Source organism: Capra hircus, chromosome 10 (genome assembly GCF_001704415.2).
Source record: "Capra hircus breed San Clemente chromosome 10, ASM170441v1, whole genome shotgun sequence".
Taxonomy (NCBI): Eukaryota; Metazoa; Chordata; class Mammalia; order Artiodactyla; family Bovidae; genus Capra; species Capra hircus.
Window position 1 is genome coordinate 70,752,711 of NC_030817.1, and position 24,865 is coordinate 70,777,575.

The window sequence follows — 24,865 nt, forward strand, 5'->3', positions numbered from 1 at the left end:
AAATGCTAATGCTTTGAATGGATCTCTTTTCTCAGGAAATTTCTCAGTTTATGAAATCCTGCTAGAATACCAAGTCATTTTGCCAACTCATCATCACAAGTAAATGAATGAACATCTAGAGGCTAATTTAATTCTGTGACCAGAATGTTCCTTATCTATGTCTAAGAAACAAATTGCTTTTGTAACCTTTTCACAAGGTAAAAAGTTTAGAATAGTGTTTAAAACCATGTAAACATTTGCTTATCCTTTTTTCCTATATAAAAAAATATATTCTGCTCTCCTAATTTTTCTTAATAGGTCACAGAGATCTTATATAAAACTAGTAAAAATAACTGACTAGATTAACTTTATAATGATTATCATTTATAAAGATTGAACTATCATCTTTACCACTTTCTTCCCAAATAAATTTTTGCTTTTATTAACATAATAGTATTAATAGCCTCGTATCCTTTCTCTGTCTTTTATCCCATATTCCCAACCCCCAATTACCAAACTGATGCTTTGCATTGAAGAATTTAACAAGGAAATGCAGGAATTGGCATAAAAGTAACTTCCTGAATGACTTAATGCTTCTATATAGCCTCAGTAGTGTTCCTATGAGATCAGCAAACTATTCTAAGCTTTAGAAGCTATATTCTCCCTACTACATTAGTTTGAAAAAAACTAGATTTTCAACCTTCTCTAAAAACATCATCATCATGATATGGGCTATAATTATTCTAGAACCACCCCACATTAATAATAAATGCTGGGAATATTAAAACAATAAATGGAATGCCTTAAAATACATTAAACCCTTCTCTTATTAAATGCAAAATTTTAACTCTTACCACAAGGCTTTTATTTTTAATTCACAATCAAATTCTTTTGGCAGTTAATCTCAGTACTTAATGTCATTCACTCCAATAAAACCAATCTTAAATGGCTGCAAATGCCTTCCCTACTTCCTTCCATGTTTTAAGAGAAACCAGAGGAGGAGCTGACTCAATGGACATGAGTTTGAGCAAGCTCCGGGAGATGGAGAAGAACAGGGCACAGGGAAGCCTGGCATGCAGCAGTCCATGGGGTCGCAAAGAGTCAGACATGACTGAGCAACTGAAAAACAAGCGGAGGATCAGAGATGGAGCTCAGGTGCTAAGACATACACAACACGGTTATGCTCTGTTATACACTAACTTTCGCCAGAATATCCGATTCGTGACTTTTCCCCATTTCTGTTGATCTCTATCAGTCTAATTAAAAGTTGGCACTCAACAAACACCACTAATCGTGGTGATGACAATGAAAAAGATAGCAACACTGGTGGACAGCTTCTTAGGTACCACACCATTTTATTTAATTATCATTACTATAATATAAAAGTACTAGTAGTATTTTGGAAAAAGCTTCCCTGGTGGCTCAGCGATGAAGAAGAATCCACCTACCAATACAGGAGACTCAGGTTCAATCCCTGGGTTGGGAAGATCCCCTGGAGAAGGAAGTGGCAACCCGCTCCAGTAATCTTGCCTGGAAAATCCCATGGACAGAGGAGCCTGGTGGCTACAGTCCATGGGGTCATAAAGAGTCAAGACATAATTTAGCAACTAAACAACAATATTTGAGAACCTGAGGGGACTGGAGAAGTATCTTATCCAAATTAACACAGCCAGCATGTGAAGATAGTTTGCCCTCAAACTCTGGGTTCTTAATACAGCATCCAAATGATAAAGTACAGCATTTCAATATCACAAGATTCTTCAGTTCAGTTCAATTCAGTTGCTCAGTCGTGTCCACCTCTTTGTAACCCCATGAATCGCAGCACACCAGGCCTCCCTGTCCATCACCAGCTCCCGGAGTTCACTCAGACTCACGTCCATCGAGTCAGTGATGCCATCCAGCCATCTCATCCTCTGTTGTCCCCTTCTCCTCCTGCCCCCAATCCCTCCCAGCATCAGAGTCTTTTCCAATGAGTCAACTCTTCGCATGAGGTAGCCAAAGTACTGGAGTTTCAGTTTCAGCATTATTTCCTCCAAAGAAATCCCAGGGTTGATCTCCTTCAGAGTGGACTGGTTGGATCTCCTTGCAGTCCAAGGGACTCTCAAGAGTCTTCTCCAACACCACAGTTCAAAAGCCTCGATTCTTCAGCACTCAGCTTTCTTCACAGTCCAACTCTCACATCCATACATGACTACTGGAGAAACCACAGCCTTGACTATATGGGCCTTAGTTGGCAAAGTAATGTCTCTGCTTTTGATTATGCTATCTAGGTTGGTCATAACTTTTCTTCCAAGGTGTAAGCGTCTTTTAATTTCATGGCTGCAGTCACCATCTGCAGTGATTTTGGAGCCCCAAAAAATAAAGTCTAACACTGTTTCCACTGTTTCCCCATCTTTCCCATGAAGTGATGGCACCAGATGCCATGATCTTCATATTCTGAACGTTGAGCTTTAAGCCAACTTTTTCACTCTCCTCTTTCACTTTCATCAAGAGGCTTTTTAGTTCTTCTTCACTTTCTGCCATAAGGGTGGTGTCATCTGCATATCTGAGGTTACTGATATTTCTCCCGGCAATCTTGATTCGAGCTTGTGCTCTTCCAGCCCAGCGTTTCTCATGATGTACTTTGCATAAAAGTTAAATAAGCAGGGTGACAATATACAGCCTTGACAAGATTCTTAGTTGCACAGAATCTAGTTTCAGCAGAAAAGGGCAGTTACTAAAGACTCTTAGACAGCTCATGAAATCACTTGCAGGATGAGAAAGTCAGGCTCAGAGTTCTCCTAATCAAGAATAATGCCCAAGCCCCTCGGCAGAAGGGCTTTTGTCAGTCAGCATAGCCGCCCCCATGCTCCCGCCCACAGTGCTGAGAGTTCCACCAGGGGGGCCTCCAACAACTGGTCACTCCTACTGCACCACTGGCCAGAAGACTGGGTCCAAAAGGTTTCCACTTCCTCACCATTGCCAGATCTGAATTCATCACCAGTAAAGTTCACATGTTCCTCCTGGCTATACATGAATACAGTTTTAGCCATAATTTGAAGTTATATTTACACTGTGTTTATAAGCACAGACTTAAGTAAGCATATGTCCAAGGCCTATAAACTATTAAAAAAAAAATGTAAAAGTTTGGGGTTACAGGTAATTTCTTTACTCCTTTCCCCACCCCGGTTTTACTGTTATTTACGTAAGAAATAAAAATTCAGAGGGGAAAAATATACCTTTTCCTTGAGATATAAACAATATCCCTAAAAATGTGACTGGGTTTCCTGTGTGTTCTCAAAAACCACTACCAAACCAGAAAACACAATAGCACCTTGTTCTTATCCTACAGAACTGTAGCTTCTGTTGTATTACTGTATGAGATTTTCCCGCAATTTAATGTGCCCAGTGTATCAGCAGCCCCAAAGAACTGTGTGTCTCAATATTTTAATAGAAAAGCTTGATTTTGATATAAGACACTTATATTCTCTTTTCAGTGTCATAACGACCTCCCGAGGCTTGTACTCCTTCTCCAGATCAGAGGGAGCCAGGAGGCCGTCTTCGCTGATACAAACCTCAAGGTGATTCAGGACAGGACCCCACAGGGGCCTCTCTGCTCCACACTGGTCCACCCACAAGATACCTACCTTGGCTTCCTCTCAACCTGTTCTACCAGTGAACAGGGAGAGACGGAAACCCACAGGCAGGCCCATTAGCTCCAGCTGTCCTGGCAAGCCTGCTTCACTCCACCGAAGTAAACTGGACCACGCCCAGCTTTGCCCTACAAGTAACAGTAAAAGAGCTGGAAAATCTATTCTGAATATAAACTCTTTCAGCTCTGAGGTCCAGATATCAAGGAACATATACTGAAATCTATTTCCAAGCATAAGCACGCTGAAAAGAATCCAATGCAGGTAACACTATGGTGAAAGAAACAGACACCTTACTTTAAAAAGTTTTCCTTTTCGAGTTTCCCACACATAAAATTCTAACCACTTATAGGGTAGTCATCATTTCAATGAATTGTGTCCAGTGAAAAAAGAAAAAGAAAGATACATTCACCATGAGGCTAATTTATGGTCTCACTAAATCCAGTGGATTGAAGGATTTCATTTAGTCTATCATGAATTCTTAGACCAAAGCAATTCTATTAAAAGCTCTTGATGGTGGGGGGTTGGCAGGGGGACCCTGAACTTGGGTCAGCCAACAAAAGCTTTCCCTAAACATTATGCTTTTATGAAATAACACACTTCCCTCAATTTTGAAACACTAACATCAGTGAATTTGTCTCTCTAAATAAGAGGACAACAAAATTAATTTTTAAATATTTTTTTTCAATACTTAGTATCAGCTGGATAAGACTAACACTACTGTATGCAGATTAGAAAACGCAGTCTTAAAAAAAGTTATCCAAAATATACATAGACGCTTCTAGGTCCTAAAGGATAGAGACCCTCTAAACTCAATCCCAGAACTCCAAATCCTTGAGACTCAGCTCCTCCCTGCTCACCTGTCCACCTTTGTCTAAAATGCAGCTCTCATCCTCTTGGCTAAAAGACGGCATCTTCCTTCCAGATAATGACATGAAGGAAAAGTCTGTATCATGATTTACAGTTTCCTATATACACACTCAATATCCTTTTCTCCTGGTTTCTCTGTACTTTGCTCACTGGTCCAATGTTAGACTCGGTTGAAACACCACAAAGTTAAATGTTCTCCTTCAGAATTTCTTTTGGAATAAAAATATGGAATATAACTCTGAGTTACTAAAATGACTACATTAAAACTGGGCTGTACTGAATTCTGACAATTAAAAAATGTCTCAGGAAGAAAATCAGAGGAAAAACACGTGGCTGCAAACCGAAAAAGCAAGCAAAACAGCTCGGAAAGCCCATGTTCTTAAAAATCTTAATTTTATGTGTTTAAAAATATTCTTAGAAGGATCTTTCACTGGCTCTTGGGAGACCAGCACTGCTGTTTCAAGGGCTCTCAATAGAATTACTTTGGTCTAAGAGTTCACAAAACCCTTCAGATTTCTGGATTTAGTGAGCCCATAAATAAGTCTCATGTTGAATTTTAATTTAAAGTATTCTTCCTTTGTTTGCTTTTTTTTTTTTTCATTACACTCTGAATTATTTAAAGCAGGCGTTCCTTTTATCTTTGTATTTTTTAACTTTATAACACCAACATTTACCACAGGCTCTGGTACGTAACAGCTTTAAAATGATTACTTAAATGAAGAGTAACTCTCCTCCTCCCATTCCTGAGTATGCACACAGCCCATATCCGACACACACATTCATTTTAAGAGAAAATGTAAAAACAGTGCAATTCACAAACACACAGAATAAATATTCATTAAGACAGCATTTGGGTATATCCTTGTGGTGATGGTCCAGCGGGTAAGATGCCACATTTCCCTTGCAAAGGACATGGGTTCAATCACTGGTCAGGAAGCTATGATCCCACATGCCCACACTGTGGCCAAAAAAAAAAAAAAAGACATGTGAACACATGACTGAGCACTGCTAAAGGAAAGACTTTTTGTTTCCAATAACTACGGTGCCTATAACCAGTGATTTTCAGCTTCACAAGAAGAATAAGAGAGTAGCATGCTCCTAATTAATTTTTAAAGCCTAGAAATTTTGGCCATACTAAATACAGGAGAAATATCCAGTATGATCTGGCCTTTGTTGTCACTTTGATAAAAAGATCACAACATCACAAAGTTCATAACAACCAACTATTATTTTTGAAAGACATCAATAAATAGTGAGATTAAAAAAAATAACAATAGTGACCTCAGGGAAATAACATTCATGGCTAGACTATGAATAAATAAGGATGCCTGAAAAGAGCAGTGATCTGTTCATTATCTAATCAGTATCCTCACCCTAACCAAGCTCCTAATCTTTACAACATCTGGGTAGACAATGCCAGGAGGTAGTCATTGCAAGAAATCTGTGAAAGCCAAATCTGACTCTTAACAGGAAAGTAGAGATGGTGGGTAACCTTACTGAAGAGCCATATGACTTCCCGGCAATCTGCAAGGTAATAATAACTTTGAAATAGCTCTGAATATGGTGAGAAATGTGATCTGATCTACCTATACCTTGACCTTATACCCCAGGATTTCAATCTGAGAAAACTCAGCATTTCCACATCTGCATCAGATGGGCTGACGTTCAGCTGCAAGGGATAAAAAAAAATCCAAAATAACTTTGGATTGAACAGGGCACAGATTTGTCTCTTTCAACACAGCAATTCTACTCCAGGAAGCCCCAGGAACCACAGCTCCTTCCAGCTCAACACTCTGGATGGCATGACTAGGGTGCAGGCCTTACCCCCATAGTTAAGATAGCAGCTTCCTAATTCTAGGCAGCAAGTAGGAGAAGAGACCCTGAAGAAAAGTGGCAAAGGCTGTCTCTCAGAAAACCTTCATGAAGCCTGCACTTAATCCACAATGGCCAGAACTCAGTGTCACAGCCACGCTAGCTGCGAGGGAGCCTCTGTTCTGGGAAGCCATATGCCTGGTCAAAATGGAGGACTCCATCCCTATGGCAGAAGGAGAGAACAGATACTGGGAATCTAGTTTCTGCCACAAGCACAGGACTCTACAAGTGAACTCAACAATCATCAACCAAGCTGCTGTAACAATCAACAATGCAACATGGCTAAAAGTTAACTCCCCACTTCAAAGCTGTCTTGATTTTCCTCTTATTTAGTAAATTCAAGCCACTTTAAACTTTTGGCATATGCTATTCCTTTGAGAGGGCTCTCCAGTCATTATTATGATGGATTTCAGTTCTCCAACACCATCGGTAAGCAACAGTATCTAGAGTTGGAAGTAACACTGATTTTCAAATGTGCTATTCATTTGATAAAAGACAAAGCCCTCTCCAATGTTTTCAGTTCAAGACACCATCTCCTTAGTATAATATTTACTGTCTTTAGGAATGAAGTATTTGATTCTCAAAACTCAAAACTTTCCCCCCTCTTCTCATTTGAGGTAATTATAATACTGGAAAAATTAAAAAGCAACTTGTTTTATGAGACATGAATGTTTCATTTCATTTGAAAAGAGAAGGAGGTATACCAACCATTCAACTGACCCACAATGATTTTCTACAAATCTTTTCAGTCTCTCTTCACTTCACTAAATCCAGTACTTGATTTTGTATGTTAAGTAACTACACATTTAGAAGCCACTCCTAGTAAGTGTTCAGTTTATGTATTCAGTAATTCAACAAATATTTATCAAGCATCTGTTTGTTAACACACTCCATGTGCTGAAGAGTGGACTCTCAAAAAGAATGTTGCATAAGACTCTGCCTCCCCAAGTTTTTGCTAAGCAAAAAACACAGTTACTTTCAGAAATGAAGAATTCCCTACTGTTTCAGTATAGCATATACCTATTGTGTTCAGTGAGTACAGTAAGTTTCCAAGAAGTGAAAAGACCAAAAAAAAAAAAAAATTCTTCTTATACTAAGCTCTTTCAAATGACTTGATAAAATGTACCATGGCACAAAATGGTATGCAGATAATTTGGGTGACATAATTCCAAGAGAATGAGTCAGAAGTATCATCACTCTTCTAACCTTGACCCTGAATTTGGTCTAAAACTTTCATAAGTTTTTAGTAGCATGTGAGAACAGATAATGCTGGAGCACATGAAATGGTGACATTTAAAATTCATAGCAGCAAAAAATCATTACTTTTCCCATTGGATTGCTTGAACTTTAATAATGTCTGACTTGGTTGGCTAATAAGTTCTAAAAGCAGACAGAGGAAAATTGCCAATATTAGATACAACTGGAATAATTTTTCATTTAGAAAGATTTTACAAGTTCTCTTAAAAACAGGTCACCAATTCCGTAGACAATTAATTTTCTTGAGACGGTACCCACTGAAGAGAACAGGTGTCTTAGGATATGCAAAATAGAATTCAGCTGAAAACTAGACTTCATATATTCATATTATCCTTTACAAAAAGTAAAATACACACACACAGTTATATACACACCAATCCAAATCGAAGAAGGTGTGCCAAAGGAGACATGAAAGAAACTTACTCACTTATTTCCCAGGATGAACAGCACAAAAGCTCATTAACTGTCCAAAAAGGCGATACACTATATAGATGAGACTGGATAAAAAGGCTAGATAATCACACATTTATAATTTTCACATTACACAAATGAAAAGATTTATAAAGATACAATTTCAGAGTTTACCTTGCTTAAGTCACTTAAAAGAAGCAAAGGGACAAGAGGAGCAAGCAATTAGCTGCTTCTTCCAAGACTACAATTCCAAGCTGCTTTCTTACAGGCCCCTTGTTTTAGTCAAATGTCATTTCAACTTGCAATTATCTTTGTGCTTTGATGAGGCTGTCATCTGTTTTGTCTTTAATGCAAATACCTGCTTACTGATTGAAAATTTCTCAGATTATGGTTTAAATGGTTGCCTAGATGTTGCTTGTAAAGGACTTGGACAGTTCATTCACTCTTTAGGACCCCTGAGATAACATTCAGCCAGAATAGTTCTAGGGTGCATGCCCTGCTCAGAAAAGTTAAGAGCTAGTAGTGTAGTCACACAGAGACCTGGACAAGGGAGAGGTTCTCATTTAGTTTCTCTCCCAGAGATTGTCAGAAATTTCCTTTCACAGCTTTACAAAAACACCAGCTTCTGGACTGGCAGGGCACTGCACCTCTCTTAAGAGCTTTTACACAGCCTTCATTTCTCTTCACAGCATCTCTGTGCAAAGAAGAGGAACTCCTGCTATTCACACAGACAAACAAGAGTTTCCAGAGAGTTCAGTGACTTGCCCAAGGCCATGGTATCTGACAAAGTGAAAGTGAAGTCGCTCAGTCGGGTCCAACTCTGTGACCCCATGGACGGTGGTCTGCCAGGCTCCTCTGTTCATGGGATTCTCCAGGCAAGAATATTGGAGTAGGTTGCCATTTCCTTCTCCAGGGGATCAGATCCAGGTCTCCTGCATTGCAGGCAGATGCTTTATCCTCTGAGCGACAAGGGAAGCCCATGCTATCTGACAAGACAGCTGCAAAACTGGCTTTGGAGGCCAGATCTCCAGTCCTGTCTTAGATTCGCAGGCCTGGATTTAGCAGCCTGGGAAAGGTGATGGACTCTTTGCCATGTTCACCTTAAACAACACATTTCATAAACCATACCTGACTATAACTGCATTTTTAAAAGCAATGGAACTCAGTTCAAGTTTTTTCAAGTTGATAGGGCCCAGATTCTTTATAGTTATTTTTAAAAATTATACTTTTACTGGGTTGCACAATTTTTTATCTTTTAGCATTTACTAACATAGCTCATATCAGAATACCACTTAATTTTAGATGATACGATCAAGTTTATGTGCATAATTTTAAAAGGCAGAGGGAAATATTAAAATACATCTAACTTTTTAAGCTGTATTCAAGAGATGGCTTGCCAAGTTTTTTTCAATTTAATATATTATCTAAAGAAAAACACCTTTCACCAAAACAGTGTTTTATCAATCAGAAAGAAACTCATGAAAGAACAACAATATTTTCTTTACAAGAAGGTTACAGATATTCACATTGATTTTCTATACTCTCCTTCTGGAAATAAGATCCTTTCAAAAGAATAAGTCAAACTTACCATCAAGAAACTAAAAAACTAGGAGAAAATACTTGCAGATCATATATATCTAATAAGGGACTGTGTCAAGAATACACAGTACTCTTACAACTCAGTAATAATAAAAAGACAGCCTAAGAGGGCAAGAACGTGAACAGACAGTACTCCAAAGAAAATATATATACAAATAACCAATAAGCACAGGAAAAGATTCTCAACATCATTAGGCCCAGAGGAAATGGAAATCAAAACCACAAGAAGATACCACTTCATATCCAGAAGGATGGCTATAATAAAAAAGACAGACAATACACAAGTGTTGGCAAAGATGTTGAGAAACTGGAACCTCATACGTTGCTGGTGGGAATATAAAATGGTACAGACACACTGGAAAACAGTATGATAATGCCTCAAAATGTGAAATCATATTACCCAGAAATTTTACTCCTAGGTCTCTACCCAAAGGAAATAAAAAACATATGATAACAGGAAACTAACACACAAATGTTCATAGAAATGTTACATATTCATAATAGTTAAAGAGCAGAAACGACCAAATATTCACAAACTGATGAATGGATAAACAGAATGTGGTATAGTCACACAATGGATTATTCAGCAATAAAGAAAGCAATAACAAGAATGAATCTCAAAACATTATGCTAGGTTAAAGAAGCCAGTCATATTCTATACTACTTAAATAAAATGTTCAGAAAGGTAAATCTACAGAGACAGAGAGTAAAACAGTGGTTGCCTAGGGCTAGGGTGAGCAAAAGTAGAAATGGAGAGTGATTGCTAATGGGTATCCAGGTTCTTTTGGGGGTGATGAAATGTTCTGGACTTTAGTAATGGTGATGGTTGCAAACTCTGTGAATAAACTAATTTCTAAACCACTGAATTGTACACTTTAAAGGAGTGTTATGTATGTGAATTTTATATCTCAAGAAAAATTACAATGAAAAAATCAGTATTTATATAACATAAAATTATTTAATTTCAAATTATAAAGTAAATAGAAGAGGAAAAGAAAGCAAAGAAAAAGAAGGAAAAAGAAAAGTAGATCAATCTCAAAGAAGAGGTCATGATCATAGACCCATGTCTCCTATGAGACCAAGCCCCTAGATGGAACAGAGCCACATATACATTAAGCCACAGGAAGTAAGGTATTTGATCCTATATTCTGTATTGTAAAATTTTTAAGCAAAATATGCTCTTACTTTATTTTCCCATAGCTTATGTTAAATACTGTAAAATTATGCCCTCAAATTCTTCTGTGAACTATTTGACCAATGTTCTTCATGGTTCACTTCCCTGAGACACCAGAGAAGATGGTAACATTTCCCTGAACACAATCTGGGCCTTTAAGCTATCCTCAATTAGGGGTGCCACTTCCCATCCAACTGACAACTGAATAAGGTAATAGTGGAAACAATGGAATATGCAGAAGATCCTTCAAGTTCATCTTCAGTTGGTACCAAGCACCATTACACCCCTGGAGAAGGGAATGGCAATCCACTCCAGGATTCGTGCCTGGAAAATCCCATGGACAGAGAAACCTGGCCGGCTATATAGTCCATGGAGTCTCAAAGGGTCTGATACAACTGAGCATGCACACACCATTACACCCGTTGTTCACAGGTTTCCAGTGATACCTAAAACTGTAACAATGTAACTGAGTGAACACAGGGACCAACAAAAAAGCTGTTGTCACCATTACCATTGATTAACCCAGAAAATACCACCAAAATGGCAGCAGAGAGTTAAGAAATCAATCCCTACTGCTTTAAACGCAAGGTCAGAAGTCTCTCTGTGACTTCCAACCTGTTTGGATTAATCCCTAGACAGGTGGCAACCTTACTTACAGTAAATGAACCACCTCCTAATTGTACAAAAAGAGCTTGCTGGTACTTGACAGGCACACAGTTACATACGATTATGCCTGTTGGGAATATAAAATCTGCAAATAATCCTTAGAGGTTAAGGGAATAATGAACTTCTGTAAACAGATTTTTTTAATTTAACAGAAAATATTCTAAAATAAAGTTTTAGTATAGGGTTTATTAGGAATTGAAACAAGCATCATAAGCAGGTAAATAGAGAGATACTGTGAAAGGGAATTAAGATTACTCAAGACTGGTTTTATTCAGAAGCTTTTTAACCTTAATCCTGTATGGCTTATTTTGAATGATTTTCCAACCAGATACTCAAAAGCAATTTCATGTAAGTGCTGCAGTCACAGGCTTACAGAGTGGGGCCCCTGAGTGCTCCATCTCCGTATCTCCTGGGGGAAACCTCTACTGCCCGCTCATTCTTTGGGAAGCACGCTTTCCTCCAGGTGTACAGAGTTCTCCAGCATAAAACAACTTCTTTTCCCTATTCTCACCAACTTCAAAAAGCAGTCACTTTGTGGAAATGCAGAAGTTGGACTTTCTGTCTCCTTTATAAGCCAAAAAGCGTATCTTTCTCTGAAGAATAAAGCCAGAATCTCTGAAGTAATGCAATCCAAACCTCTGAAATATCATACTCAAATAAGGTGCAATTATTAGCATACTATTTAAAATATATGATGTGTGAAGCATATCAATGTTCTATAAGACTGCAGAATGCACAATATGGTTTGGAAAATCCAGCATCAAGGTTATCTGCTGTGACTTACTATCATCAGAGACAAGGAAGTGGGTGGAATTCTGGAACAAGGGTAAGATAACAGTCATGTCAAAAAGAAAATAAAAAAGTCCTTGTCCTCAAGCAAGCTAATGAAGCAAGTGATAAGCTCCAGGTCAAATTCCCACTTCTACAATCAAAACTTATCACAGGAGCCCTTGAAAAGGGAGTGCATCTGTCATATGTTAATGACTTCAAGCCATTCCCTGAACTTCTAGGTGTACAGGAAAACTTAAAAGCACTTCACAACTCCTTGTGGGTATAATTAGCTTGTTGCAATTGTTGGCAATTCTCATCCTCAGACTTTAAAAGGTCACTCCACTCTTTAAGATACCAAATTTGGAGTCACTCTACCTTCTGGACAGATTAAGCACACCCTACAATTAGTATACAGCTGCACCTGTTGCAAAGCTTCTTTCTTCAGTGATGTAAATGGGGACCGTCAACAACATTCTAAATTCTTGAGGGATTATCAGACCTCAGAAACCAAGCAGTGAGCAAGCCTGAAGTCAGCTGTTGAGGTGATGGATGGTGGTCACAGCCTGACCACAAGCAGAAGCCGTGATCTTTATTCTTTAGAGACGATTCCAGCTAGCACAGGCACCACACACTGCCATGACTCTCAATCTATAAGCAGTCACAGTGTAATTTTGCTATTTAACAGAACTAGGTTTTTCACAAGCTACTTGAGTTTCTACAAAAGAACAAAGAGAATTTCAAAAAAAATGTTTTAGAAGTTCAACTAGCTAAAATAGGGTTATTTATACCTCAGTAAACCATGGTGAAGGAAAAATGCCACTGGTCACATATGAAGGAAAACTCTATTTTTATAAAGGTCATAGCTCAAAACAGCAAATTCTCCTGTAATTTATCAATCCTTTACGAAAGCATTCTCACATTTCATAAACTGCCAATGACAGTAATTTCACCACTATAGTGCAAAATAACAATATAGATATTTAAAGACTATAGCTTTCAGTGAAAATCTATTTCAAAAAAGAGACATTAACTTAAAAACCAGATTCATCAAGTTTGTGAAAATCTGATGTAACTGTTAGTAAAAAGCGGTTGAAGCGATTCTTAAATCCATAAACTAAGTTCTTCTTTCCTCCCTTCCTTATTCCATCTCTTTTTTAATGAAACAGAAGTATAGAAGACAGGGTTCTAAAGTCCCCTTTTTCATCAAGCCATCTCAATCATTAGTATTTTCCACTACATCACAAAAAATGATTCTCTGGTAGCTGATATATGTGGCCACATAAAAAGAAACACTGTAAAGCCTTCTTAAATGAATGACAGTGTGCTTATAAATTGTTTAGGCAAAGTCTCTTATTTAGTTCAGTTCAGTTCATTGCCAACAAAGGTCCATCTAGTCAAGGCTATGGTTTTCCCAGTGGTCATGTATAGATGTGAGAGTTGGACTGTGAAGAAAGCTGAGCGCCGAAGAATTGATGCTTTTGCTCTGTGATGCTGGAGAAGACTTTTGAGAGTCCCTTGGACTGCAAGGAGATCCAATCAGTCTATTCTGAAGGAGATCAGCCCTGGGATTTCTTTGGAGGGAATGATGCTGAAGCTGAAACTCCAGTACTTTGGCCACCTCATGCGAAGAGCTGACTCATTGGAAAAGACTCTGATTCTGGGAGGGACTGAGGGCACGAGGAGAAGGGGACGACAGAGGATGAGATGGCTAGATGGCATCACGGACTTGATGGACGTGAGTCTGAGTGAACTCCGGGAGTTGGTGATAGACAGGGAGACCTGGCGTGCTGCGATTCATGGGGTCGCAAAGAGTCTCTTATTATCACCATGGTATATAACATATATACATAATATTTAAGTCTTCCCCTCATATATAAATGCTTTTCAAAACATAATTGGAATTTTACAAACTAAGGGGCAAACATTTCTTCAAAAGAATTTCGTTGTGCTTCATTATTGTTAAGAAGGTACATTTTCTTCTATGTAAATTAAATTCTGTGCACAAATAATTTTAGAAAGCTGACTGAAATAATATAAAAGTTAAATCAGGCTATTTCCAAATTAGCATTCCAACTCAAATTAAGCTAGCAAGGCACTAGATTACATTTTTACCATTCACCTCCAAAAATATTTTCACCTGATATTTACTTTACAACAAATACATATATTTCCAAGTAAAAATAATTTCCTGAAAGGAGACGTGTGTGTGTGTGTATCACTTTTAATATATCCTTTAAAAGTCATTGAACTAAATGATGAAATTGCCAATTCTTTTAGGTTTGCTGTTGGGTCTATATAGTAATCAAATTTAGAAAACTATAAATTATATTTAAATTTATTATTTACAAGCAATTAATTATAAAAAACAGCCAGGTGGCTTTCATTACATAAATTACTCTTAATGACAGAGACCTCATGCTGCTACTGTATTCAGCATTTGCAAGTGTCAAGAGCGGTGTGTAACCACCCTCTTCAGGGTGAAACCAGTCACTGATGTACAAGGAAAGCTGGCTACTGCCTAAGTTTCAGATTGCATCCTAACCAGTTGTTTGAATCTGCAATATTCTCAAGGTTTTAATAACTTGTCTGCTACAGAAACCTGTAATAATATTCTGTTGAAACAGCTTTAAAACCAGATACATAATTACTGAACATCAAATAACATGTAACTACACTTAGCTACTCAAAACCCTATCTCTTTAATTTAAACATGAACAAAAAATGTTCAATCAGTTCTCACCAAACCAAGAAAGAGAAGTACAGATGTCTCAGAAATGTGGCTTTTTAAGAATTTAACCTATTTCCTCCCATTACAAACTGTGCAAAAGACAATAACTTTTTGCAGAGCTCTGTCTCCCGACTTTACTCAGCCTTTTATACTGATCCTTCCAACTCTACTGCGGGGGTAATTTCCTTTCAGAGGAATGAAGAGCTTGAGCTCTTAAATTTATTTTGAGATAAAGCATGAGTTTCAGTGATATAACAGGGGAAAAAGACCTCATATTGTTACTCTTAATTAAATGCAATTCTTCAACAAACAAAAAGTCCACACCAAACACAGAAAGCAAATAAAAATAAAGGAAGAATTTCATTCTACTTCAAACTCTATCCCAACTAGAGGCCTAAACAAGTAATTCCATCCTCCGCTACAACTGCCATCAGAAAAAGAAAAAAGTTTTATGAAAATGCTTCTTAAGCTGCAGGATAAAATTCTGTAACTACTGTAGTCTTCCTTTCTAAACAAAAAAATTTTTAATTAACTAAAAATCACATACAGAGCTACCTCTATGGTATTCAAAGACTGGCTGATACCTAAGGCTTCACTTTTCCTCCTCCCTTAAGACGTGTGCCTTTCGGCAATTTCATCACTTATTAACCACCACCAGAGAAATGGGTAATAGAAATGATGGGGAGGAAATGTGTTTTAGCTCTGAATACTTACTTGGAGGAACACAGGAAGGGTGGGGGGTTTGGCAGGGGTGGGGGGTGGGGTTGGGGGAGGAGTAGGGGGCTTAAAGAAGAGTCTACATACTTACCCAGTATGGGGATAAAGCAACAGAATGAAATTTTTCAGTGAGCAGACAAGGACAAATTAATCAAACTATTTTTGGCCAAAGTAATCATCCCAGAGAAGGAGTAGAGTCTGTACATTCACTGCCAATGATGCTGCCTTTACTCAGAACTTGTATGTGGAAATCAGCTCAGAACAACTTCACAGGCTATACAAGAAAGCCAGCTTCATAGTCACATCTTACATCTTATCAAAATACTGGGGGGCCACCACATCTGGAAATACAGACAAATATACAGTAAAAGGCTGTTACTGAATTATAAAACATGGCAAAATAATGATATATCCAGACTTTATGATTGTTTTGTAGCATTAGCTCCATTATTTTTCAAATCTAATGATGTTTGCCTGTCTCTGGACACCAGATTCATTCTCAAAGTACCACAGTTTGTCACCACTGGAGATATTTAAAAGACAGTGTTATGTGCTCTAAAAATACTTTTAACAAAGAGTCCCCAAAACATCTTGGCTATCATTAGAATGTGTGTCCAGTAGGAAACACATTTATCCCAGTACTTTTTTTTTTTTTTAATGACTCATGATTTCATAGTTGCAATACACGAGGAAGGAAAGTTTAGTTATGTGTAAACACTGGAAGAGTTGACTGAAATACAAAACAGAGAGGCTAACAATTTGGCCAGTACTAAGGGAACAGTGTCAGACTTTATTTTTGGGGACTCCAAAATCACTGCAGATGGTGACTGCAGCTATGAAATTAAAAGATGTTTATTCCTTGGAAGGAAAGTTATGACCAACCTAGACAGCATATTCAAAAGCAGAGACATTACTTTGCCAACAAAGGTCCGTCTAGTCAAGGCTATAGTTTTTCCAGTCATCATGTATGGATGTGAGAGTTGAACTGTTAAGAAAGCTGAGCGCCAAAGAATTGACGCTTTTGAACTGTGGTGTTGGAGAAGACAAGATCTTGAGAGTCCCTTGGACTGCAAGGAGATCCAACCAGTCCATTCTAAAGGAGATCAGTCCTGGGTGTTCTTTGGAAGGAATGATGCTGAAGCTGAAACTCCAGTACTTTGGCCACCTCATGGGAAGAGTTGACTCATTGGAAAAGACCCTGATGCTGGGAGGGATTGGGGGCAGGAGGAGAAGGGGACGACAGAGGATGAGATGGCTGGATGGCATCACCGACTTGATGGACTTGAGTTTGAGTGAACTCTGGGAGTTGGCGATGGACGGGGAGGCCTGGCGTGCTGTGATTCATGGGGGCACAAAGAGTCAGACACGACTGAGCGACTGAACTGAACTGAACTGAACTGAGGGACACCACCCACCAAAACGACCAACACCTTCCACCACAGTGCGTTGAAGCATTCACGAGTACACATAGTTAAGAATTAACAGTGTGGGGAATTCCCTGGTGGTCCAGTGATTAGGACTCTGCTCTTTCACTGCCAAGGGCAGGGTTCAATCCTTGGTTTGGAAACAAAGATCCCACAAGTTACACAGTGAAGCCATAAAGAAAAAAAGAATAGTATGTGAAATTCATAGTGCTCTCTCTTGTTATTATACTATAATTCTCATCAGTGTTAACAAAATTTTTCATGTCTTTTTTAATCTCAACTAGGAACAAGGGCTTTACCCCCATGAACGGAATATAGATTTGAGAACTGCAAATCAGTAACAGGCTGAGTGTTTTGGTGTATGACTGAGTGAGTGTTTCAGTGATGCTATGGGTAATGAATGGTCATGATGAGCTTTCAGACAGAAGTCTAGAAAAGCCAGTCCGTAGTGCTTCTATTTATATGATGCTGGAAGTTCTGCAGTGGTAGAGTTCACTGGTGTCACGTTCCAGGCCAAGACATGAGGATTTTACATAGAGGGTTAAAAGTTCCAGTCGCACAGAAAGCCCAAACCAAAGGCCTGATGGAGACAGTGTGGATAAAGCATCTTATTAACCTGAACAGAAAGTTGAAGGCTGTCTGCTTTGGAAATTGCCATACTATTTGAGACATTATGGCAACATTGAAAGAAGCCCCCCAGAAACTACACAGGCAGCCCTTGGGGTGAATATCCTATAGCCGCCCAGTTGTAAATCCCATAAAGAGAAAGTTCACTGAGGTTTAAACGCAGGGGGCAGATCACGTTAGGAGATCCAGTTCTGCAGGAAGAGCATGCCAAAAATCGTAAAGGCATCTATTTCACAAGATCTAGGCGGGGAAGGATCATATTCATCTCCACCTGAATCACAGGAGCTTCATGGTGAGGACTGAGAAAAGAAAAGAGGGAACAGAAAGTGAAAAACACCAAATCTCCAATTACACATCTCTGATTCCAGCCTCTGCAGTTTCCCACAAAAACCCCCTTTCAGTCTCAGTTATATTGTTCTCAGGGGTAGGACACTTAAACAGGGTACCTAGTGTCAACCCCTAATGAAATCCCAGTTGGTAAGGCCATTCACAGTCTAACTGGAAACTGCTTCTCACAGCATGGAACATTACTACTGCACAATAATCTGCAGCTGAGTAACTGCTCAAAAGGACCTTTTGATCATGTGGGGCATCAAAACACTGTAGCGCTGCTTCCTAAAAATAATAGAAAGAAACTACTTTGAACCATGTGAAGCAAATCTACTGTCTCCAAAGAACAGAAGTCAATAATTGAGTTAGAAATAACAACTATAAATATAAACAGATAAAAAACTCCATCAACAAACAAACATTAACAGGTCAGAATTCTTCCAGGGTTGAACTTCTTTCACCCAGTTTTACATCAAAGCTTTAGAAACTAGTGGAAACAATATTTAGATGAAAATCATAACACCAGTGCTGGTTTTGGTGTAAATGGTACCATAGTTAATATCTTTGGCATGTGGTCACAGATTTTTATACCATCACTGGAGTACTCAGTCAATAGCCAAATTTCTACCAAACAAAGCCATAAGCAGATCTTCAACTGAAAAGCTCTGTCTACTCGTTTATAATCTGTTACCTGGAGAAAAGGCAGAAGGTCTCTCTTGCCACCTAATCACCATATCAATGGCACATGCCACAAGAGAGAAGCACTAGTTTATTTGATTGATCATGGTAGATAAACTCCAAATAACAGAGAAATTAACAAATGCTTGACATTTGCTCAACATCCATTATTCTGACACTGCTTTCAGAATTTCAAAGCCTGGGAGTATGCTTAATCAACATTCATATTCCCTCGTGAGCTACAGGCACCATATTGCACCCCGCCTTCATACTGATGAAAACTGCATATTGGCCATTTCCAAAATGTTCTGGGACTCCACACAGGGCCTCTTTTCTCTCTTGTTCCTGCTCTGCAGTTTTCTTTTAAACACTTCCAAGACAAAAGCATCTGCCAGTTTTTCTCTCTAGGGATGTATGCAAAATGAACTTAACAGTTTTAAGGCAGGAGTAACCCTCACATCTAAATTCATTCATAGGACAGAGAAGGGCCTAAGAGGCCTCTCCAGGGACAAAACCCTGCTGAAATTCTCCCCACACACAACAGTGGGAGCTTTATAAAATCTAAGTCCAGACAATTTCCAATTCAAATGCCCAACATAGCATGACCTTTGTCAGATCTCCGAGCCCAAGATGCACCCATGATTTTTTATTCTAACCAGCACAGACATTAGACAGGGCACTACTGCTAAGCAGGAGGTTCAATATTTGCATGCTCTTCTATTGTGAAAATGGAACAGTGACAGCACTGTGTCAAATTCTTTTCCCTCTAGAACTTTAACTCCATAGGAGAGGCATGGCTGACAGATGACTCCCCAACATCTGTGTTATGTACACTGCACAGCTGAGGAGCCCCGGATCACTGTCAGAACATTGCAGAGATGACCTGTGCCTTTCTTACGCCTTCTTCTCCCTGCCCCCCAATATATATATATATATGTGTGTGTGTGCGTGTGTTTATATATGTATGTGTGTACATATATATATCCACAGTACAAATAGTGCAACTTTTAACAAAATATAAAAATGGCAAGTCAGATTAACATAATTTATAGTCATTAAGCTGTTCACGTAGCAGCTCAACATATGTTGTATAAACGTCCTATACCGAATAATTTATCAGATTTGACACAGTGCACATCATATTGTTTTATTTAATACACTTACTAAAATTTCATGGATCAAGCATCACTTCTGAAAGCACAGAGAAAGCACTAGAAAATATTTATTCATCTCCCATGATTTATTTTGATTACCCTTACAGCTACATGATAAAGTGGGACTCACAAAATTACAAGGTTAAGGTTTACACAGCCATTGCTTCATCTACTAAAAGATAACAAATGGTTCCATGTCTGCGTTATATTTTACTTTCATTTGGTGTTAAGTAGTACGTGAGGCTAAGCACTTAGCTGCCTACTGAATACTTTAATATTTTTAAATAGGAGTTAAACAGCCTTACCTAGAAACTGAAAGCTTAAGAAACCACTATAGAAAGAAAAGCAAGTTCTTTGTGTGGTGCTAGACTGAACAATACTGGCCAAAAGAAGAAACATGTTCCTAACTTTTCTTCTTTGCAAAAGGGATCATAAAAATAAGCACTGACCTGTACAAGAAAGTTCACAAGAATTCACTGAATGCATAAAAAGCACCACAATACCGTGCTAGGCACCAATGGGAGGAATTGGAAGATAAAATCACAGCAAAACACAGGGTTCCTATCCTTAAGGAATTCACTATCAGTCAAACAGAAAGCAATAGACAGGAATGTACACTTTGCAAATAAACAGGCAAAAGTAACTATAATGGTCAAAGAAAAAACTCTTTACCAATATTCGAAAAACCAAAACGTAAAAGGGGAGCAAGACAGAGAAAGAGAGGGAGAATTAGACAATGGCACTGAAGACTCCTTCTCATCAATTTTCCTTTAAAATATTTTATCTGGAGGTAGGTTTCTCAGACAAGGAAGATAAGATGAACAGGGTGATACAAATATCAGAAGTGGGAGATGAGAGCCCAGAGTTGAAAAGGTCAATATAATTTTCCAAGAAAAACACAAATACTTGTTGGCCTCATCATTTCTGAGAGAAGTGTTAAAAACTTCATCAGATCAACTGCTTTGGGAAGGAAAACTAAGGGGGAAAGAAAGGACAACTTTCAATCACCCCTGAACTATTTTGTTTAAAATGATGCAATAAAAGTGAGACGAAAGTAAGACGAGGAAAAGACCTTTCTTAGTAGCTAAATTTCATTTCCGTTTATGAGTGATAATTGTCCCAAGATATCTGCAAAATAGTAATCTTCCCAGGCGTATTATTCTCAGGTATCAAAGAGACTCCAAATGTTTCAAGCTGCAGACACTGCAGCCCAGAAGCAGGGCTCACTTTGCCTCACCATCATATGACAGGAAAGCTGACAGTCAATGAGATACTTCTTGAGGAGCAAAACCGCGAAGCCATACTAGACTGTATTACAAGTCAGGCTGGTAACTGTAAAATACTGAAGGGTCTATCATACTGCACCCTTAGAAAGGAAAGATAAAGGCTATGAAGTCAAATAGAGTTCAATATAAAAACAGTAAAGTTCCAATCTCCCCAAAGAAAAGAACTAAAAATAGGAAAATAATCTTGCTTGGTTTAATGCATGATAACAGCACCTGACAAATCCTTGTAAGGAATTTAACCCTTGCAGCTTTATGTTAGAACAAAATCACTTTATCTGTATTGAAGACATCATACGAAGATGAGCACCAGTATTAATAGGCAGCATTAAACGTTGGGGTTGGGTGGGGTGGGGGGGCTATGCCTCAAAAAATTCAACAAGAGTTAATTGAGAGCACTGAAGAATGAGTTTGAGTGTTGCAAATTCTTGCTGGGACCCTATCATCACCGTAAGTCTGGCATTTTACTTCTAAACAAGAAATACATTTTACCTTTCTGAGATTATTTTCTGGTTACAAGCCAACCATTATGAACCTTTCAGTGAATCACTGAATAGGGCACTTAAAGGGATAAACAATTATAAAAATAACTCTGTCACAAGTGCATACATTTTATTTTATTTAGTGATGTAATAAGCTTAGGGGCATATATCAGGTCCAAAATGGCCTTGGTCATTAATTTAAGCAATAAATCATAGGTCTTGCCAACAATGACGGCAAACAGATGCTAACAAGGAAATGTATTATTTAATATTGCCATGTGTTATAAAAATGTAAGTGTGTTTAAGACATGTCTTAAATTTTTATAATAATATGCATTTAATACATTACTGTTTTGACACATGCAGGAATCAGATTTATAGGTCCCATTCTATAGCTTCTTCTTCTGTGAACATGAGAGCATATTTGGGATTTCTTTTTTTTTTTTTCCAAACAAAAGTGGAAACCTTTAAAGTACACGCTTGCAACTATATCTAATTGGTTGTCTTGCTATTTTGTAGTAAATAATGTCAACACTGAAACTCATTAAAAAGGAATCTATGTACTTTGCTAGGAGAGAAAAATTGAACATTTTTGAATCACAATTTTTAAAGAAACCATCTAGTCTAAGAAAGTATATGAGCACTTTTTAATCAAGCTGCCAACAAATTTTTTTCACATTCATTTTGAGCATGATCCCAGACAAAAATACACCAACTTGATTAACAAGTTCAACAAAAGTATGGAAGCCAACTAGCTAAGCAAAACCTACTTTATGTCTTCATGCAAAAAATCCTAAGACTCAAACAGTATCTCAACACACAAACTAATTGAAAACCGAGTCTCTGTTCAAAATATGCCAAATCATAATATTCCCTTAATATTCCTTTCAGATCAATAGGCATACATCTCTTAGCAGCAGGTTCAACCCTTCTAGGGAAAAGGCTGGGGAGGGAAGGAAGGAATTAGGAACTAAATCATAAACCCTTTAAAAAAAAAATGAGCTTTTTTAAACGTCAACAAGATGCCAACGCTGCTCAAAGTATTTGTCGTTTGCACATTATTCTGTCTGAGTGTCCTTTTCAATCAGCTCTTCTAACTCCCAGCATGGTCTTTCCCCTTCTGCAGGCAAAAGTCCATGCCTTAGAACACTTGAAGAAGCAGCGCGTGGAGTATGGAAACTCAATTTTCTTCATTAAATCTACTGAAGCAGATATTAAAAATGCATTTAATATACTGGCGATGGTTGGTGGGCACCGCTGACTGTGACAGGCCAGTTACTGATGATGTGCTGTCAGAGGGCCTTCTCAGCAGGCGCCTGGGTCTCGGGCTGCTGAAGGACAGCAATATCTTCCCCTGTGTGTGAGCTCTATTCATCTCCCAAGTATTTACTAAATCACTGGCCTCTGCACACACAGCCCACGTTTCAGCGTATGCTAACAAATGATGGATGGCCTCGTCAATTCGTTATGTCCTGAAAGCATGCTTTCCTGCCATTCCAATCATCAAACCTCAGCGCTCCAGAGCTGATCAGTCCCAGGGAATATATTCTGCAGGCTCGATTAAAAGAGGAGAAGTTCTTTCCCTTAGAAGTCTCTGACACTCTCCCCCTGACTGTTTGTTGTTCCAACCAATTATTTGGGCAGAATATTCACTAAGTGTTCAGAAAACATAACTGCTGGCAGGTTTTTTCCTGATGCTTTGCTAAGGTGCAGTTTCATCTGTGACAAAACCGTTGAGGTAGTCACTAGTGAAATTTATGTTTTTAAACATTTTTTTCTTCAATGCATGGCAGGTAAAACCTTAAAAATAGTTTATATCATATTATATTATAACATAAATGCATTAGCAGTTGCATTTCAAAGAAAGTTTCAAGGGAATAACCAGTCTCTAAATCAACTAAACCTTTTAAGACAATAATTCATGAGAGTTCTCTTAATTATAATCTAGATAAAGGTACAGAGTACTTAAAAATTCTTCTGACAGTTCCAAAGTTAGATGACAAAAGTTCAACTTGTCAAAGAAATAAACCCTCTTCAAAGAAGATGTATTTTCAGTTCCAAGGTTATATATGTCAGTTGTCTTTTCTATAAGCCAGAAGAACATTTTTATTTTTAGCTAAGGCTTATCTACAGAGCAGAAAATAATAGCACACTCATGCCTTTCACTCAGAAACAGTAAACTTTATAAAAACAGACAAACTTACCACAGCTAAACAGATAGCTGAGCTTTGAGGAAATGGGATGGCATTAAAAAGCTAAACAACTAGCTATAAATAAGCTCCTGGAAATGTTTAAAATTGAAAAAAAAAAAAAAAAAGTGCCAGACTCCCATTTAGCCAATAGCTACGTAGGCTCTGAAGTACCCACAATCAGCATAAGTTCTGCCACACTGCCCTGCCATTCACCTCCACCTTGACCTCAAGATTAAGCTCACTTTTATTGCGCACAAAGGTCACCTGTATTAGGTCAAAATTCGAAGTCCCTTGTCAGAAAAGGTTGATATATTCCAACCTTTCCTTCTCCATGCATCAAATTTTTCATGGTAAAGTCATATTCAGCAGACAGTATATTCAGCAATTTATTGTGCCACTGTAATACAGTGCGGAATACAATTGTCCAAAAAGCCAGCACATGAATAAAGTATTTTTCATGAAAATGCAGCAAATCTAGTCTCCTTACACCTCTAACATGAAAACTGAATCTTGTTTTCACACTTCACAAGAGTTATATGGAAAATAATTGCCCTCAAAATATAATCTATAGTATAGTTATGACTTTTACTTCCATCTTTGGCTACAGGCAGCTATTTTTCAGAGTGTCACTCAGAGTTTTTAAGTATTATTATTTTTTAAAGCATGAAGATTGCTAATCAGTTTTAATACTTTTATTCCAATCTGGCCTAAGCAGTTTAAGTGAAGCATATCAAAAGCTGAAAGCCTCTATGACCAAAAACTTAGAAGATATGCTCTCTGATACAATAGAAAAGGGGTTTCCCTGGTGGGCTAGTGGTTAAGACTCCACGCTTCCAATGCAGGGGAACATAAGTTCAATCCCTGGTTGGGGAACAAAGATCCCACATGCTGTGGCGGAGCAGCCAATAAATAAATAAATAAAATATAATATCAAAGGAAGGGCAAGAATTACTATATTGCCCAACTCATTATTACTGCAACTATATGATCAGCAGAACTGCACAAATATGATAAATTAAGCA

General features: G+C 38.1%; 1 protein-coding gene across 4 annotated transcripts in view; it reads right to left on the bottom strand.

The window, feature by feature from the left end:
- The window catches only part of C10H15orf41 (chromosome 10 C15orf41 homolog), a 232,961-nt gene that overhangs the window by 191,840 nt on the left and 16,256 nt on the right, over positions 1–24,865 (bottom strand). Inside the window, exon 2 of one of the 4 annotated variants that reach the window (XM_013966957.2) lies at positions 15,765–16,014. The exons of the other annotated variants lie outside the window; for them this stretch is intronic. The gene's annotated coding sequence lies outside the window, so the exon portion shown is untranslated. The remainder of the gene's footprint in view (positions 1–15,764; positions 16,015–24,865) is intronic. 4 annotated transcript variants of the gene reach the window in all.